Raw genomic sequence first — 18,576 nt, 5'->3', positions numbered from 1 at the left:
GGGCTCAGAGGTAGATTGGCACAGGGTATCAACATCTCTTATCCATCTAATGCTTCTACAAAGCCTCTCCTTAACTTTTTCCGGGATGAGATGAGAAATGAGGCTTTGCTGGATCTTTTCTATCATATCTACAGGGTTCACTGTTGGGTAAGATGTAAGGCATAACGTACAGTCAGGGTCCTGACCGACCAACCAAGAACATCATGTAAATTCATTTTATTTTAATAACTACTTAGTTTATTTGTCTAAAAAACTATATTAATTTCTCTGAGTTTAAAACTGAAAAAAAATTATATTAAAAAGTCTTAAAGTTTGAAGGTTTATGAGACATAGATGAAAAAAGAAAGTGATTTTTGTGGAATATAGAGTTTATTGGTCATTACACTGCAATATTTGGCCATTTGATGCCATTATTGACCAATCAGAATCAAGTATTTCAGAGAGCAGTGTAAGGGAATTATGTGATTGAGGACCATAATGGAAGACTCTAACATAGTTGGTATGGCAGAAGGTACTTCAAATGTTGAAGAGGATGTGTTCTCATAAAGAGTTTTTATAGAAACCTGAACTAAACAGTATCCGCCTCCACAGTACTTTGAGGTTTGTTATCCGTGCTTGAGCTTCTCTGGGGTTCTACAAGCTTAAGTTTTTGTTATCTGTCGTTCAGACTCCATCTTGGCCTTAGCATTCTGTGGACTGTCCTCATAAACTCCCTCATGGCCACTTGTACCTCAGATTACACCCGTGGATTACTACAATCTCTTTCCACCGATGTGCACGCAGACGCATGGACATCACTTTAAACCACCCATATGGAAAGATTAGAAAAACTGTGAAAAAGCATGGAATCCATTTTAGGAGAGTTTTGATAACCATTCTCACATCTAGCCTTAAATGTTTGGCTTTAGAGACCTGGGTCTGTGGGTGTGTGGTGCTGACATGTTATGCTTCTTGGCTATTGTCAGGCAATAAAAGAGTCCACACTATGCCAAAGCAGATTATTCTGTACTGAAATAATTATAGAAAAAATATATATGGCTTCTTTTCAGTTCTCTGGATTTTACTTTACATAGAGAATTCGTAATTTTGAGGCTTGCATTTCATGTAAAAAAAAAAACTTTTATGCATTTCTGAACAGTTTCTATAATGTAGAAGTCTTGTAGTACCAAGGACATGATGTAACACACAGAACCTTGAATTACATCCATACATTTGCATGCCGTTTTTAAATTTTGAAATTCACATCTGAGCACATTTCACTCAGCAAGAGCCTAGCCTGACCCATTTTTTAGCTCCCCAAAATGTGTCCTTATTTCTCACTGAATTAATCAATACACTTTCGAAGCGTAATTATGTAACCAGCAAATTATGTTATTAAGATTAAAAACACATTTTACTATTTAGTCGATTTTAATGGTATTGACTGGATACCATAGAATGGCCACTATAGAATGGAAACAAAAGATCTGGGCGGTTTCATTGTCACTCACCCGGTCTAAAGTGAGGGCTGGGCTTGTGTGTCATGCTGCAAATTGCCAATAAGGTCCAGCATTAAAGTTGTTAGTGTGCATCTGCTGTTATGTCCATCTTGGATCTGTATTTGGTCTAAATTAAATATATTTATGTAATTATATATATATATATATATATATATATATATATATATATATATATATATATATATATATATATATATATATATATAGTAATACTAGATAGATAGATAGATAGATAGATAGATAGATAGATAGATAGATAGATAGATAGATGTATTACAAAAATATAGTCATTGATATTATTAATTCAATGTATATTAATGTGTGTGTGCGCATGTATATAATGTTCAGCATAATAAATGTAATTAAACACTAATACATACATTAATACACTAATACATATTAAATTGTCTAGTAGATGTAATTGTTTATGGTTCATTGAACAAGTATGAAAAATATAGTTTAAACCATTTCCAATAAAGTTCTGTATATCTTATTTGGAAATTATTAAAAAATATATAAATATATATATAAAATATTATAATTTGATATTATTATTATTATTATACATGTATTAGACACTATAGAAAATGTAAATAAAATGTATTAGACAAATTGGACACTATAGCATAGATTTTTATTCTTGAGACAATATTTATTATAAGTCTAAAAAGTTTATATATATATATATATATATATATATATATATATATGAAACATAATTCATATCATTCTTGCAGGAATTAAGAATCTCTGCTCTAGTGTCTAGTTACCTCTATCACACAGTTGTCACTTTCTCTGCCTATTGTCTAGAGACGCACATCACCGAAGGACAATAGTGAGTTTCATTGACATGAATAAAAGCAAAGCAGCATTTATTCTTGTTTACATTTTCTACATCCCCAATTACCTACGAAATTCGAATTCCAATAAACAACACATCCCCCCCAACACACGCACACAAAATGAAAGCGGTGAATTCTTAATTTACTGACTAGCTCGAATCAATTTCCATTCTCCCATATTGGTCCATTAGCTCCGAGGGGAGATAGGGAAGCTCAGTGCACCTGGCCAGCTCTAGTATTCACATTCTCTGTGTCCTATTATTTGGTGAGCAGAGCCGGGGCTTTGTCGTCGCATGGATGATGATTTACAAAACGAACTGCAAAGGGGTATGTGCGCTAATGCCGCTAATGGCTGCTTCTGCCTGACAATGGTGCTCGATGATACCTGGAACTGACAGAGGAATAGACAGGGATGTTTTGCAACATAAAGTTTGGACATTTTTGCAACATCATGCTAATATGCTTGTTTTTCAGCATAGTGCAATAAATAATGATGTTGAGACAGGTCATGCTTCGAAGAGCATTAACTAATAGATTATAAGAATCTTTCATCTGGAAAATTCTGTTTTCATTTCTTCAACATTATGGAACTTTTCTTTTAAAGATCACTTAAGGAGAATGTTTGAAGATTTTTACCATGCAGTTATAATGAAAAGGAACTGAAGCTTTCGAGAATGCAAAAGCACCATAAATCATCAAAAAAGTAATCTGACTAAATCATATAAAATTTTCTGAAAAAAGTAGCAGTGACTACATTTGTGAATGAATCATTCTAATGAATCAATTGATTTGGAACGACTCATTTGAAAAGTTAAATGATCCAGTTCATAAGTTCATCTCACTTGTTCAATGATTTGGTTGCAGTGGTTAACAGCTTACTTGAGGTGAAGATTGTCAGTGACTAACAATTCAAATCTTGGTTTCAAAAGCATCATAAGAACCACTATCTTTGAAACTTGAAAGCTCTTGTCTCATGTGTGCATGTACGCATGTGTGTCCAGCACGTTTTTCAGAATATTTTGTATGTGTCGTATAGGTTTGGAGCGTGAGAGTGAATAATGGAGGACAGAATTTTCATTTTGGAGGAAAGTGCTCCTTTAAGGACAGGCTGGCAGACTTGGCCAAAATGTTTATGCAATTTTGTCATATATGCAATCTAAACAGGTTTGCCGCAAACTTCTTGGGCATACCAATGAAAGACAGAAGTTTAGTTATTCTGTTTTGACTGGAGTCGAGATATCTGAGGGCGATCACCCACACAAAGGAGACATCAAGCTCTAATCTAAGCTGCTTGCTATGTGATTACACTTCTCTACCTCAAGCAAAAAATCCAGTGTGGTAGAAGCATAATTAGATCTCATGGAATGCTCCTTGACTAAAACTGGCAGTCATACATAGCCTATAGCATTACAGCTAGTGTAAGTGTCCTGGTGGGGCTCTTCTATTACCGCCTAACTTAATCAGAGCCAGTAAAAGCATGGGTCAGAGGGTAACATATTCACTTTGAGTGGAGAGTTTGAATGATCGTTATTTCTCACGCTGGCCTTGAATAACTCTGCCGTTAAATAAGCAAGACGTATAGTAGGCTACTTGTAATGAGAAACTTAGCTCAAGTGTTAGAAAGTTCACTCGCTGAGTACCGAACTTCCTTGAATGTGGGCCCACACGATTTCGGCTTCAAGAACCTGTGCTAAATGGCTTGATGCAGTGGCCTGCTTGCATGTGTGAGTATTTGTGTGTGGGTGTGCGTAATATTAACTTAGAGAGTAATATTGTAATGAGAATGTTGTGGACTGATCGTTTCTATTACGCTAAGAAGGTATTGTGTAGTAATTTAGCCTGTGAGAAAGTTGCACTTCTGAATGCTTGTCACTGACCTCCCTCATGTTTCTACCGCCCACACAATCCTCATATTTGTATACAATAAAGTTTTCTAACACGGCCTGTTCTTTACATGTGTGGACATTTGTGTCTTTGAGAGAAGCATATTTATCACTGGCGCCTGTTTGTTTGATGGGTATTGATACTATATCTGTTGTCGTATGTAGTATCATGGTCTCTGAGTAGTATGCTAATTGTCTGTATGTATGCATTCAGTATCTGAATAACCTCCAATTCATTTACCAAAATGATTAGTGTAACACAGATCAGACTACAAGGAGTGCTTTATCCTGTAATGAGTTGCACTATACTTCCCCTTTTCCAGTTTGATGGAGTAACCGTCAATAATAGCTGCTGACTTATTTAATCAGAATTCCATATAATGCAAAAACATCATATTTATTTTCACTTATATGTACATTGCTTATTGTGTCTACTTAAAACCGCAGTCTGTAACTTTTTTATGTTCAAAATTTACAAAATCTATATAATAAGCGAGTATACCATGAATCCATTTTCCAAACCGTGTTTTTGGCTTGCCCTGAATCACTACAGTACAGTAGCCCGGTACCTGCATGATTCGTCATAGTCTTAAACAGTGAGAAGTAGCTCCAGCTATAATGTTCTTCTGCAAGACGCGCGCAGTTCTGTTTATTAACCGCTAGAGCGCCATAAGTTATGGACTGCAGCTTTAACTTAATACACTAATGTTAAAAAGTTTGCTACAACTTAATGTTTTTGAAAGATGTTGTATTTGATCAAAAACACAGTAAAATATTGTGAAATATAATTGTATTTTTATTTTAAAGAAGTAATATTATTGATATTATTGAAATATTATATTTAAAATAACTGTTTTCTATTTTAATATATATTAAAATGTAACTTATTCCTGGCTAAACTGAATTTTCAGCAACCAGTCTTTAGTGTCACATGATCCTTAAAAAACATTCTAATATGCTGATTTGCTGCTTAAGCATTTCTTACTACTTCTTACATTTCTTATCAATTTTGAAAAAAAAAAAAAAGTTGTGCTGCTTAATTTTTTTCCCAGAAACCTTTGTGAATAGAAATTTCAACATTTATTTTATTTGAAATAATATTTGAAAATCTCTTTTAACACTATAAATGTTTTTACTGTCACTTTTGATCAATTTAATGCATCTTTGCTGGAATGAATGAATCAATAAATAAATAAAAAAACAAACAAATAAATCAATAATTGAACTGGCACCAAACCTTTGAATGGTAATGTACACACCTCATAGTAGCTAGTAAGTCATTCCAAACGGAATTGGAGGGTTTGTTGTGAAAACACTTGTTTTATTTTGTGGCTCAAAAAGCTATAAATTTCACCCAGGAGATACTAGAAGCCATTTGGAGGCTTATAACGCTAAACTAGCACCCCATTAAACAATGACATCATTATGATAGCCATGATTCGCTCCCTCCCCCTTATTAAGTCCCTCTCTCATCTGCATCTCTATCCCTCCCTGCTTCGCCAGCGCGCTTGACATTTCTCCCCGCATCCGTTCTTCATGCTATGTGTGCGTGTGTGTTTATAATAGCATGGAGTGGAGAGAAAGAGACAGAGTGAAAAGATGGGCGAGGTGGATGGCTGCAGATAGCACGGTAGAAAAAGTGCAGAAGCAGCACAACAGCATCGCTGCTTCTCCTGCAGTCGTGTAGAGGTTGTCTCTCTAATTACCAGGCCCCCTTTTCCACGCCACTGCCCCACCTCTTAGCTTGTACCCAGTGATTTGTCCATTGTGCTTTTCAATAGACACAGCGTGATTGGACTGAAAGCAGTCATTAGCCTGTGCCACTGTCTCTGGGGTCCTTGCACTTTTATAGAGGGAGAGAAAAAGAGAGTCTCATGCCAGGAGAATACAGTTGGACTCTTCGAGGGAATACATAAATGCTCTATTTGTACTGTTCGCCCATTGTGCTGACTTTGGGAAATTAATGTCATTGTTGATATGTGGAAAAACTCCCATAATTTCATGAGTATTCAGCTATTCAGCGGCCAGCTATTTTAATTGCAAAGCTAATGCAGTAATTGCATTTGTGATTCAATTCTTAGCACCCATTAATTTTAATTTTCTTCCTAATTATCTCATTTCTACACCATTCCGTTCCCCTCCTCACGGACGGGAAATGGACTTGGCAGAGCGTGTGTGAATACGGTTTATGCTGCTTCAGTTTGTAAAGTTCTATTCAGATGCTCTGACGCAGGACTTGAAGACTGTCTTATTGCTTTCTCAGCATTAATAAGTCTTTAAGGCACACACTGTGGACACTTAAAGTCACATTTAAAAATGTATTCATTCCATTGCGTTAGATACAAAATGTCAAACCAGTTGGCAAATGATGCTAGATTTGTTTGTTTTTTTTGTTACTTTGAACGAATTGGTTCAAAGCTCGTTTTTGTTTATTATATATATATATAGAGAGAGAGAGAGAGAGAGAGCGAGAAAATCAAATTTCTGCATAATGATTTTTTTTATGTAATATTTTGTAAATAAATTATTAATTTATATATGTGTGTGTGTGTGTGTGTGCGCGCTAAATTAAAAAGTCTCATAAATAATTTGAAACCTGACAAACCTATTTTTGTAAGGAGTGCTTGACTGCCACTCAGCTTGACATTTTGTTAATTTGCACAAAGACAAAATTCACACATTTGTAGGTACGCCTTAAGTTTCAAAATACTTTTGGCGTTGTTTGGAATGCATTATGTTTGGAATGCATGCGTATTAAATAATTTGACAACACAGCTGTGTTTAGAATTAAAAATTAGACTGTGTTTAAATTAGATGCTTTTTAATTTTTTTGCTGTCTTTGAAATTGGAGAACATAACCTCTTAAAAGCAACAGGCTTCCACTTTTTTTCTGTCTTCTGACGTTATTATTTTTTTATTTGTCTATCATGCGGTTATTGGCGCACTCCACTCTTCATCTCCTGTTCGTCTTCCTCTGAGAATGCAGTGGTGAATTCATGCAATTTGATTTGGGCTATATCTGTGCAGATGGCTGTCTCTCTTCATCCTTCTCCATTCCTCTCGTCTTCTCACTCAGATGGTTATTTTCTCTTCTGCACTGCCGCTCCCCTCTCCCTTTCTTTCTCTCTCTATGTCTCAAAATAAAAACAACTTTCAGGGGAGACAGAGAAATCGATCACGTTGACAAAAGATCCGCATGACTGCAGCCCTGGCGATGTGGCTCATCTTTCAGTCTTTTTCTTTATTCTCCTCGTGATAAACTCCTGATATCGGTCGGCACTATGATTACTTCCTGTATTCAGTCAGAGCAGCTTCCCTAGTGAGTGTAATCAGCATAGCTTTTCCATTTATGTCCTTACAAATGCTGTACGTACCTTCATTTTACGCTTAATCGTGTCAGGGATTATTTTTTTCCCATACCTGCAACACATGGAATGTGGACACTTCTCTTCGAATTACACTCTGTATTATCTCGAAGTCACAAGAGGTTATGATTACAAAACTAGCTTTTATGGGTACACACAGCACTGCTGGAATTAAAGCCAGGCCATTAATCTCACTACAGGACCTGAGGAATTACTGTAAAATGCGGCAAAGTTTTCAAGAGTCAAATAAGACGTGTTCCAGTATGTTGGAATAGAGCTGGTTTAAATTTCGAATATCAGTCTAGCTGAATCACCCCCTCATGTTCCATTGCCGCCTCATTTATATAGATGGAACTCCTCTTCATGCTATCCATACCCAGTCAGAGAAAGGAAGGAGCAGGGAGAAAAAAGAAAAAGTAGGGAAGAACAAAATCCATATTTCAAAATCCAGCCACTGCTCCATATTCCTTTCCAATTCAGGCTAGGATCCATATTAAAGTAGCCTGTGTGGAACAGACAGTTTCGTCTGTTTCTAATGGGATTTAAGAGTAAGAGTATTTGACTGACTCCAGCTTTCACTTGAGAAATATTAAACCTGAACATCCGGAACTCAATCTTAAAAATGTCATTCATGACTTCTTTTTTCATACATATTCCATTTTGTCTTCATATAACTTGTAAGCAGGCTGAATCTGTGTGCATAGAACTCTGAAGATTGTCATATAATCAGAATCAGAATTGCAATGACTGCCATTCAGAAACCTCTGTGCATTGCATGTTTGTTCATTAATTTGTTTGGCTAATTCAATTATGCTTACAGCTATAATAATGTACACTGGAAAACAGGGACAGTACACTAAAAGTACACTTTTGTAACTTTTCTACACTTGTAGGGTGCATGTTAGTATTAGGATACTATTATTAGGATACATGTACCTGTAAGTAGATAATCAAGTACATATACATATTAATACTGTACATATTAGTACTTAAAGGGTACACATTATTTCTAGTTAGTATTTAAGATACAAATACCATATAGTTAATTGACATTTATTTATTGAAGAGGAATAACCCCTTGAGATGAACCATCTTGTTTTCGAGGGGGTCCTCAAGTCCAAATACAAAAATTGACATTGACCTTACAGCGGCAGTCAAATATAACAAAAAACACATACACAAATGAAACAGAAATATATTTCCATTATTTACAATAATGGTAAATACAGAAATATATAATACATAACTCATACAAACAAGACATTCACTCATACAAGACTCTCCAAAGGTTGCACAAACCTCCCTCAACAGAATAAACACATGTAATATGTATGTACCAAAACACACATCTAGACACCAGTAAACACATATGCACACATAGAACGATAGTACAGTAGTGACCACCAATAATGCCAGCACAGAGAAAGAGAGAAAAAAAATATATAAAAATAATAATAATAATTAAAAACAATTACATGTATTCTGAAGATATTGAGCTATGGCATTTTTAAACAATGAAAAGGAAGTCAAAGAGCGAATAGAAATTGGAAGATTGTTCCACTCATACGGTGCTTTATATTGAAATGCATATCTTCCTACTTCTTTATTGATTTGAGGAATAAAAAAATAGATTTGGTTATTGTGACGCAAGTTATAAAATGACTTAACTGGAATTAGATATTGTTTTAAATAGGAAGGATAGTCCATATAAATACATTTAAAAATAAATTGTAACCAATGAAAACGCCTTCTATGTGATAGGGTCAGCCAGGACAATTGATGGTACATTTCACAGTGGTGTGTTCTGTAGGGGCAGCGAAGAATAAATCTACACAGGCTATTGTAAACAGTATTGAGAGACTGAAGGCAAGAAACAGTAGTATTTTGGTATATAATGTCGGCATAATCCAAGATTGGCAATAGAAGTTGAGAAACAATTCTTTTTCTCACAGGAAAATTAAAACAATTAATTGATTGTTATACATATAGTTGTACCTTAAGGAGCCATATTAGTACCTAAAGTATACATTTTATTTAGAATTATACAAAAAAAATTGGTAATGTAACTGAGCACATATTAGCTTACTAACTGTAGTCTACATAGTAAAACCAAACTGTACATTTTAGTACTAATTACTAATATGTGACCATGGAAAAACCAGTCAAAGGGTTCATAAAAAAATAAATAAATTGAGATTTATACAACAGCTGAATAAATAAGCTTTCCATTGATGTATGGTTTGTTAAGACAGGACAATATTTGACCGAGATACAACTATTTGAAAATCTGGAATCTGAGGGTGCAAAAAAAAAAAAAAAAATCTAAATATTGAGAAAATTGCCTTTAAAGTTGTCCAAATGAAGTTCTTAGTTATGCATATTACTAATCAAAAATAAAGTTTTGATATATTTACAGTAAGAAATTTACAAAATATCTTCATGGAACAAGATCTTTACTTGATGTCCTAATGTTTTTTGGCATAAAAGAAAAATCTATAATTTTGACCCATACAATGTATTTTTGACTATTGCTACAAATATACCCCAGAGACTTATAACTCGTTTTGTGGTCCAGGGTCACATATGCTAATACCTACACATATTGGTGCCTTAAATGAAGTATACAAGGTCCATATTAGTTCTTAATGGATAAATGTCAGTACCTAGAGGGGCATTTTATACTAATTAGTACTTAAGGTACAAATATGCAAATACATAATATTACCTTAGGGTACATATGTCAGTCCTACATATGTGTCTTGTGTTTTTCTCCCCATGTGCCTTCCCCGTGACCCAGTTTCTCCCTTGTGTTTGATTGTTCTTTGGTTTCAGGTGTGTTTGACTAATTTCCTCGTTTACTCCAGTGTACTTAAGCCCTGTGTTTTCCTGTGTCTAGTGTCCGCTGTTATATGTCTTCCTTTGTTGGATGCTCTGTGAATTATATCATTAAAATATAGTGTATTCTGAAGAACTCCTTGTCTCCTCGTTCCCTTGCTCCTGCGTATCGTGACAACATATTAGTACCTTAAGTGTACATTTTAGTGGTAATTAATATTTAGGGTACTAATATGTGCTGATATAATGTTAGTACTTTACTAATATATAATTGTATATAAGGTACATTAGTACTTAAAATGCTAATTTGCAAGTATTCACCTTATTACCTTAAGGGTGTTTATCATTACCTAAATTGTGCAGTTTAGTGCTTAATGTACTAATATGCAAATACATATAGGTTACATATTAGTACCCTAAGGTAGCTAGCTAATGGGTACATATTAGTACACAATATAGATATTACTTTTATGGTTTTAGTGTTATGTTAGTATGTAAATACTCATGTCAGTACCTTAATGGTACATATTAGTGCCTAAATTGTACATTTTATTCCTTAAGGCACTAATATGCCCCCTTTAGGAGGAGATACAATATACAATAAAGTGCAAAAAAACTGAAAGAAAATGCAAAAATATATTTCCTCTTAGCTTACCAATAAATATAAGAGTTCAAAATTTAAGGTACATATAAATATTAATATCTAAGTGATTGTTTCCAGATTTCTTTTTGTTTCTAATGTTACCTGATCACATGAAACAACTGTCTTCTTTCTCTCTAGTCCGCTATCAGCTTGATCAGCTCATCTCCGCATTTGAATTTGTCCGTCATTGAGAGAGAACATCCATCAGTCCTGACAGGGCTTTGAGGAAATATACCATCCAGGATCAAAACGAGACAGAACGCCTTGAGAACAGTTTGTTGGGTTATCACCTTGATGTTAAACATAAGAAACTATGTTATGATTCCAAGAGTAATAAAACTGACAGAAGTAGACTGCTGTCAAATTTACGGAGAGAGGAAGCGTTTGATAGACACTTTTGAAAGCGATCTACTGTAGGGTAATTTGTTTCAATCTGCCAGGTTTTGGTCACATTCCTATGATGTAGAGAGGTTTATTGTTTATTACTTTAAACCTTGGCCTTAAAGGATGTGACTAATCTTCTAAATGTGCACGACTATTTCCTAAAGTGTTTTGAATGGTCTGCCAAAGCAATAAGTTTCAACCATTACACTAAAAAAAATTCAGCCGCTCTTTCTTTTCTCAATAAATCCTCTACTTTGGCTTCTCAGGTTTTCTTTTTTGGTGCATTTCTCATCCTTTAGCATGCTGGCAGGAAGATGATTCATCCTGGTGAATTGTATCCGTCTGTCTTTGGACGGAAGACAATGAAACTAAACAGCAGCCCTGGTCTCCATATGGTCGGACAAGAGCTTGTATGCTGAATTGAGTGTGATAGGTCTAGCACAATATGTACTCAGAAACCCTTCATAAAGACACATGTGCGTCCACAAACGCATACATTGTAGCAAGTTGCAATCTCTCAGCAGAGGTTACACAAGTGCCACCGCAAATGAAACCCAAACATCAGGTGCGTAACAGACAATAGCAGCACTAAAGGACACAAAAAGACAAATACGACCGGCTTGACTGCAGTGAGAATACCTGACCATACTGACCACTGTAGTTATCAAAGCAGCCTATAGGAAGCTCGAGGTGGCCTGTAGGTTGCCTGACCATACACTCATCATACTGCACCCGTTGACCAGCTCATCAACCACCTCACACAGCTCTTGACTCTCATAGCCTGCTTGAATGCCTCGGGTTCTCATAGGAAGAGCAGACAGTGCCAATAAGAAGTCGTAAAATGAGAGTGCAATACTATAAAATCAAGAAAAAAAAAGCCATTACTGATGGGCAGGAAATAAGAGAGGGCCATCAAGACACTTTAGTTGAGTCCAGAGAGGCCTATTGAAAAGAAACTTACTTTTTGGGCTTCAGTCACACATTTCAATGAGCTCCAAGAATTTTTTATTTTTTTAATCTGATTTGATTTGTTTTGTTGAATTTTATTTTCTCTCTCTCAATTTGAGTTTTCATACTTTGTCAGTCACACATGTTAATAACTTAAAATAACTTGAAATTAATAGTACATTTGTTATTCTAACGTCTGTTTCATTATGCCGAATACCAAAATGAAAAACGGCAATGCAGAGAAAAGCTAAGGAAGGATTCAATCTCTGATGTAAAAGAGCATTATGCTGTATTTTGAACATTCTCTGCATCTAAAGTGGTTCCTGTAGCTCAACTGATGTGCCGCTAGCAACCCTGCAGTAATGGTTCGAGTCTCAGGGAGCATAAACTGATTCAAATACACGGTCTCAGTTTGAGTCTGCCATTTGTTAGAGTTAACATTGTGCAAATCAGTTTTTGCACCAAGCTCATTTAAAGTTGTTAGACTAAAGCATGATAGTCTATTGAAAAAGTTGTTACGCTAAAGGCTACTAACAAAAAGTAACTACAGCTTCATTTAAATATTTGACTATTCAACATTATAATTTAAGCAGAGGCATATTTTGGGGCACATTGAGGGTTTTAATTAATTGTAGGGTTCCTTCAACTTTTGACCATGACTTTTGTACTGCATGAGGGTCTTTACAAATCACTTTTATAGCAGTTGCACATTCAAAGACCAATTTCTGTTCTAATCTAGATTGTATGAAATATTTTAGAGCATACTGTAACTAGTAAAAAAGTTTCCTTGACTTTTCAATGACTCAGATTTTAATTTCAATAACTTTTCACTGCTCTAAGTGAATTTTTCCAGGATGGCATTTTTTTGTGCGCTGTGACTTACGCTAGGAACAACTACGAAAAATGGCCAAACTTTTATTTGAAGGTCCTGTTTCTTGCTATTAACTATAACTTTTGCCTCAATAAACTCCTAATTACTGCTGATTAATAGTTAGTAATGTAGTTGCTAAGTCTAGGTATTGGGTAGGAATAAGGATGTGTAATATGGTCATGCAGATTATGTGCTTTATAGGTACTCACATACAGCCAATAAGATAGTAATATGCATGCTAGTAAGCAAGTAGTCAATAGTGAGAATGGGTCACTATTAAAGTGTTACTGGAAAAACACAATACACCTAGTTTACATAACAGACTTTTTATTTTAATCTTGTTGTTCCTGTGTGACAATATAACAGTTTGTTGCAAAGATTATTGTGTTACTGGAAAAGCTGTACTATACAAAACCACTGTCAAACTACTGCAAAAAAAAAAAAAAAAAAAAAAAAACGAGAAAATGTAGTTAATAGTGTCACTGCTTGTAAAGAATTACTCTGTGGCACTTGTGCTAATCCCTCGCCTGACTTCATTTGCTCTTTTGAAAGGGGCTTTGATACAACCTCTCCCAGGACGGTAAAGTTCGCCAGAAAACAGCAGAAGTCACTCTGGACCTGCCCTAGAAACGCTGCATTTATCTCCAACATGCTATCTGCAGAAAGAGCACGTGCTAGCCATCTTCCCCCTATTCACCCCGCACTTGCTGTAATTCTACAACTAACGAGTGGGAGGAAGATTTCAGAAATTGCTTTTTGTCATTAGGACTGAATTCAGATGACTCAATCAAGCCCAGGGGACTTAACGAGGGCACGATCATCATTTATTCAATTTAGTATTATAAAGAACATTCATTAAACAGGGAGTTTGGGGGGCCAGGGTTTTGAACGTGACAAATCCTTCCAGGCTGCCCACGGGAGGAATTTTAAAGAGCCTTTCAAATGTACAAGGGACCTCACCTCCTTTCCTCTGGGATATTTAAGGGGATGTGTCATCGGGTTGGCTCGAGCAGCGAATGTCGATTCATCTGACTCAGGAAAGGTAGATATTCTAGGTGTGTGTTCGTGGTGCACCACGGCTGCTGAATTATTGAGCAGAAAAACTCTCTTTGATCCATGCTATGTAGCCCACATACCAATCTCTTACCTGTCAACCTCCCAGAACGCCATTCATTTTTCAAATGTTTGCAAGGAGGATGCTGCGGTATGTTATTTTTCCTCCCGCAAGAAATTTCCAATCCCTTTCGGGCTCTAAATTGATATGTAGCCGCCATGTTCTTAGCCGAATACAAAGAACTATTTCTGGGATTTCAGATTTGATTGCCAGTTCATGCAAGAAAGTAGTAAGATAAAAAAAAAACAATTCCTGAACTTTGATTCCTGGCTTTTTGTCTATTCGATAAACCTTGATATTGAATGCAGGCTCGAGCTGTACTGAAAGCTACCAGGAATACGTTTTATTACCAAATCAATATACAGAGTCTCAGTGTCCTGAGCGGCGTATCTCTTAGATGTTTTTAGCAGCCGTTTAAATAGATAGAGAACTTTACCAAAGCATAGAGAGTGGGAGAGCGAGGTTCAGATATTGCACCGAAAGGTCATGTGTGGGAGTTCAGTGTCTGAGTGAAATGAAGAGAAAGCCATCACGCTCAGTCTGCGGCATACGTTATGCAAAAAAGGACTGTAGCATGCTCACCAGTCATTTCACTTTCACGCATGGTTTCCAGACCCATGGCTCACAAAATGGGTAGGCAGGGTGTGGAGTTTATATCCCGTGACTCAAACGCATCAGGATTTACATTTGATTGCTTCAGCACAAAATCCCCTCACATCAAATGTCTTGCGCTTCGCAAAGCCCAGTGACACACGGAAACATGGTCATACTTAACAATCTGGTGATATTTCATGAAGTGTTGCTTCACTTGAAAGTGGAGATAGTTATGTGGGTGCATAAACACATCTCCTGAAAGATATCTCCACTCTGCTCTCATTTTTTTCAGTCGTGTTCCTGTTTACCGAGAAGCCAGTGCACTAAAATTTGTAAGGGTGGGTATTAAATAGTGATGCCGGAGGTGTAAACAACAAAAAAAAAAAGCACTTTGCAATGCAGAAATGCATTTCTATATTTATGTGTGCAGTACATATTTCTTGTTGGACTGTGAGTTGATGCACATATATATTGTGGTGTTAGTAAGTGCATTTAGTTAACAAAATTATATTCATTTTTTTTATATTCTTGTTATTATATAATGATTATTATAAAATATTTATTGCTCCAATGCTCTTCCCTTACACATTTTTACAGATGGTTTCGGGTAACATTTTTTTATGAGTTTAATGATTTTTGTGAGCTTTATGATAAGTTTATCACTTTTTAGAAAACTAAATGACCAGTACAACTGAATTTCTGGTTTAATCTCTAGTTCAATTGCATGTTTTTATGTAAGTGTGTCTGATCCACTTAGAATGAGAAGTTGAGACATTAAAGAGGCCATACACTCTGTTTTGGTGTTTTTATAGGACAAGCTTTTCATTACATAAACAGGCTGAACATGCTTCAAAAAAATCTGTTATTATGGCACTTTTGATGCGAAGAACCATTGTGAGAAACATCCTCTGTCAAACGAAAACATCAAGCAGATTGATATCCAGATGTTTAATGTCCCACGGTTCTGCAACATGTTTCTTGCTTCAATGCAAGAGAGAGGGAAAATAGAAGAGGGAAACGTCTATCGCATTGAGCCATGCCATGGTTAATGATGCCAGATAGAAAAACGGGAGACAGAAAAGAGATAGATGGGGGAAGAACGAGAGAGAATTGTGTATGCATCTGTTCTTTACATCAAACAGAGTTTGGAAGAAAAATACGAAGACGAGGATTTCATGCACGGCAATGATCCAGCTTCAATTAAAAGTAGGCCAAAAATGTCACTTTTATACTCATTAAGTCAGTCAGTCGTTCAATGAAGGTATATACAGTGTGCTTTTTTTTCTGAAGTGTGTAATTTCTTTGACAAAGCAGTGTAATTGGAATTGCCAAAAATAATGGCTGTTTTTAGATTTCTCCCATTTATAATGGCCCTATACCCACATTTCATAAGTTTTATAAGCTCCACAGTGTTTTCAGAGAAATCAGTCTAGTAGTGATTTTTTTAGTAGCATCCTCGTGTCCGCTCTTTGTGTATAGCTCTCTCTGCCCATAAAGGTTGACAATGAAAGTACTTCAACAGAAAAATGCATGCATCAACTTTAATAAACAAGTCTATGCTGCTCAATCATTCTGTTTTCTTTACTCTCAGGCATTTTGAGACAAGTTTGTATGGCAGGCAGTTGTCACGCAGCTGAGAGAAAGTGTCTACTAAAGCATTATCATTGTGATCGATGGTCCAGTTCATTTGGCATCCAACTATTAAATATCAAACCCTGATGCTGAATACTATTTACTGTTCGGGAAACAACACTGGCTTGACTTTGATTAATAAGCATGCATTTGACATGTCACTGCCACATTATCATTGTACGTTTTTAATTTCCTGATTCTACCGAAGCCTAAAGATTGAATCGGTTGTGCAGTGCAAGTTTCTTGAGAAAAAGAGAGAAAATACAAGTAGTGTCTCTATGTATGCAAACTTTTAGAAATGCAAACTAAGCACCAGTGGGCTTGTGACAGAATGTTTTCAGAAATCATATAGACAGTGATTGTATGCGCATGGAAATTATTTGACGTTTGTCATGAAAGTGTGTGGATGATGTCTACTCAAGGCATTTGGTCTGTTCTAGTTTGTAGAACTGACCATACAATCATACTCAACAGTGTTTTTTGTTGAAAATTAATACCCATTTAATTTTAATTTTAAAGTTGTTTATATACTTTAATGCTTTGATCTAATAAATTAATAAAATAAATAAATAAATACATTTGGTAGCCAGTGTAAAATCTTGGTAACACTTTTTAATAACTTTCATTAAAAAAAAACTAAAATTGTTAAAATATTATATAATGCTTAACAGATCATTAGTTAGATCATGTGCTTAATGTTTGCTAATGTACTTAATTATCTGTTAGTCATTAGATAATGATTTATATTTCATATAAATTCATATGATCATGCACTTTTTAAAAATTTGATTTGAACAAATTATTCTAACAAATATCGCAAGCTTATTTGTTAATGTACTTTTGAAAGCTAACAAATTTCATTAAACTTCAGTTCATATACTGTATTACCGAATGCTCATTTTTACATTTACAAATGTTGTGAGGAAAAAAATAGCTTAATTGGACATTTTAAGCACTTCACAGACTATTCATGTTAACATATTATTCGTTAACTCAATCGCAGTCTGTATAAGGTCTTGTATTTGTTCTTCGTTTTGTGTAGACTTCTACTATTTACACATCTTAACAAATCATTTATTAATATTTTTTTTTATGTTTTTACAGTACCCAATTTAGTGGGAACTATTCATCATTTGTAAAAGCTTTATAAACGTTTACCCATACCACCAAACCTGTCCCTAACCTTATACCGTATCACACCTCAATAGCAGCAAAAAGGTTGTACATTAAATGTAAGCTTTTAATCATTTTGTAACATCTGCTAAAATCATTTGTAGATTTTCAAGTAGTGCATGATCATATATATTGAAAGTCTCATGGCATAAACGTACCTGGGAGCACTTTTTAGCGAGATGTGAAAAACGTACCAATAAGTACATATCACTGCAGAGATCACACACAAATTACAGAGTTTCAATTAATTAAGCGTAATTTTCGCACAATTACTTGAAGAATATCATGTTATGACTTCAAAACAATATTAATATGCTGGGAAATTTGAAAACTGATGCTTTTGAACGTTAGCATCACACATATCCAGCGTCATATCTATGGGTTTTCATAAACGGTAAGTTTGTTCGGTATAAGCTCACGGAGTACGGATACGTACTTGAGAGGTGAGGAGCTCCGGTTCGAATCCCATAACCACGGTTCCACAAAACAGTTCAAATATGCATATAAGGAAGTTCAAATAGCATGGTTGCATCAACAAATGGGTTTTTATATCAGTTTTGCATTTGTCAACACTATCAGGTAGGTTTAGGGTTGGTTTGTAGGGCATATTTCCAATAGGATAGAGCATTAATTTTTAGCAACGGTCCGCTGATATTTGAATTCTGAACCGCCACAATACGTACCTGAAGTAACGTAATAAAAACACAGCAATGCGTATCTATATCAACGTGCCAGGGTTTACGTATTGAACCTGTGTTTTAGCACCACTGGACATTTCTCTTTGAAACTGCTG

At 35.4% G+C, this 18,576-nt stretch overlaps 1 protein-coding gene across 1 annotated transcript in view; it reads left to right on the top strand.

Moving 5' to 3' along the window:
* LOC306854969 (cadherin-4-like) overlaps positions 1 to 18,576 on the top strand; it is a gene marked incomplete at both ends in the record, with an annotated part of 253,169 nt that overhangs the window by 173,760 nt on the left and 60,833 nt on the right. The gene's annotated exons all lie outside the window — the stretch shown is intronic.

The sequence above is a fragment of the Barbus barbus genome (assembly GCF_936440315.1).
Source record: "Barbus barbus genome assembly, chromosome: 35".
Lineage (NCBI taxonomy): Eukaryota > Metazoa > Chordata > Actinopteri > Cypriniformes > Cyprinidae > Barbus > Barbus barbus.
This window is presented reverse-complemented; position numbering and strand designations above follow the sequence as displayed.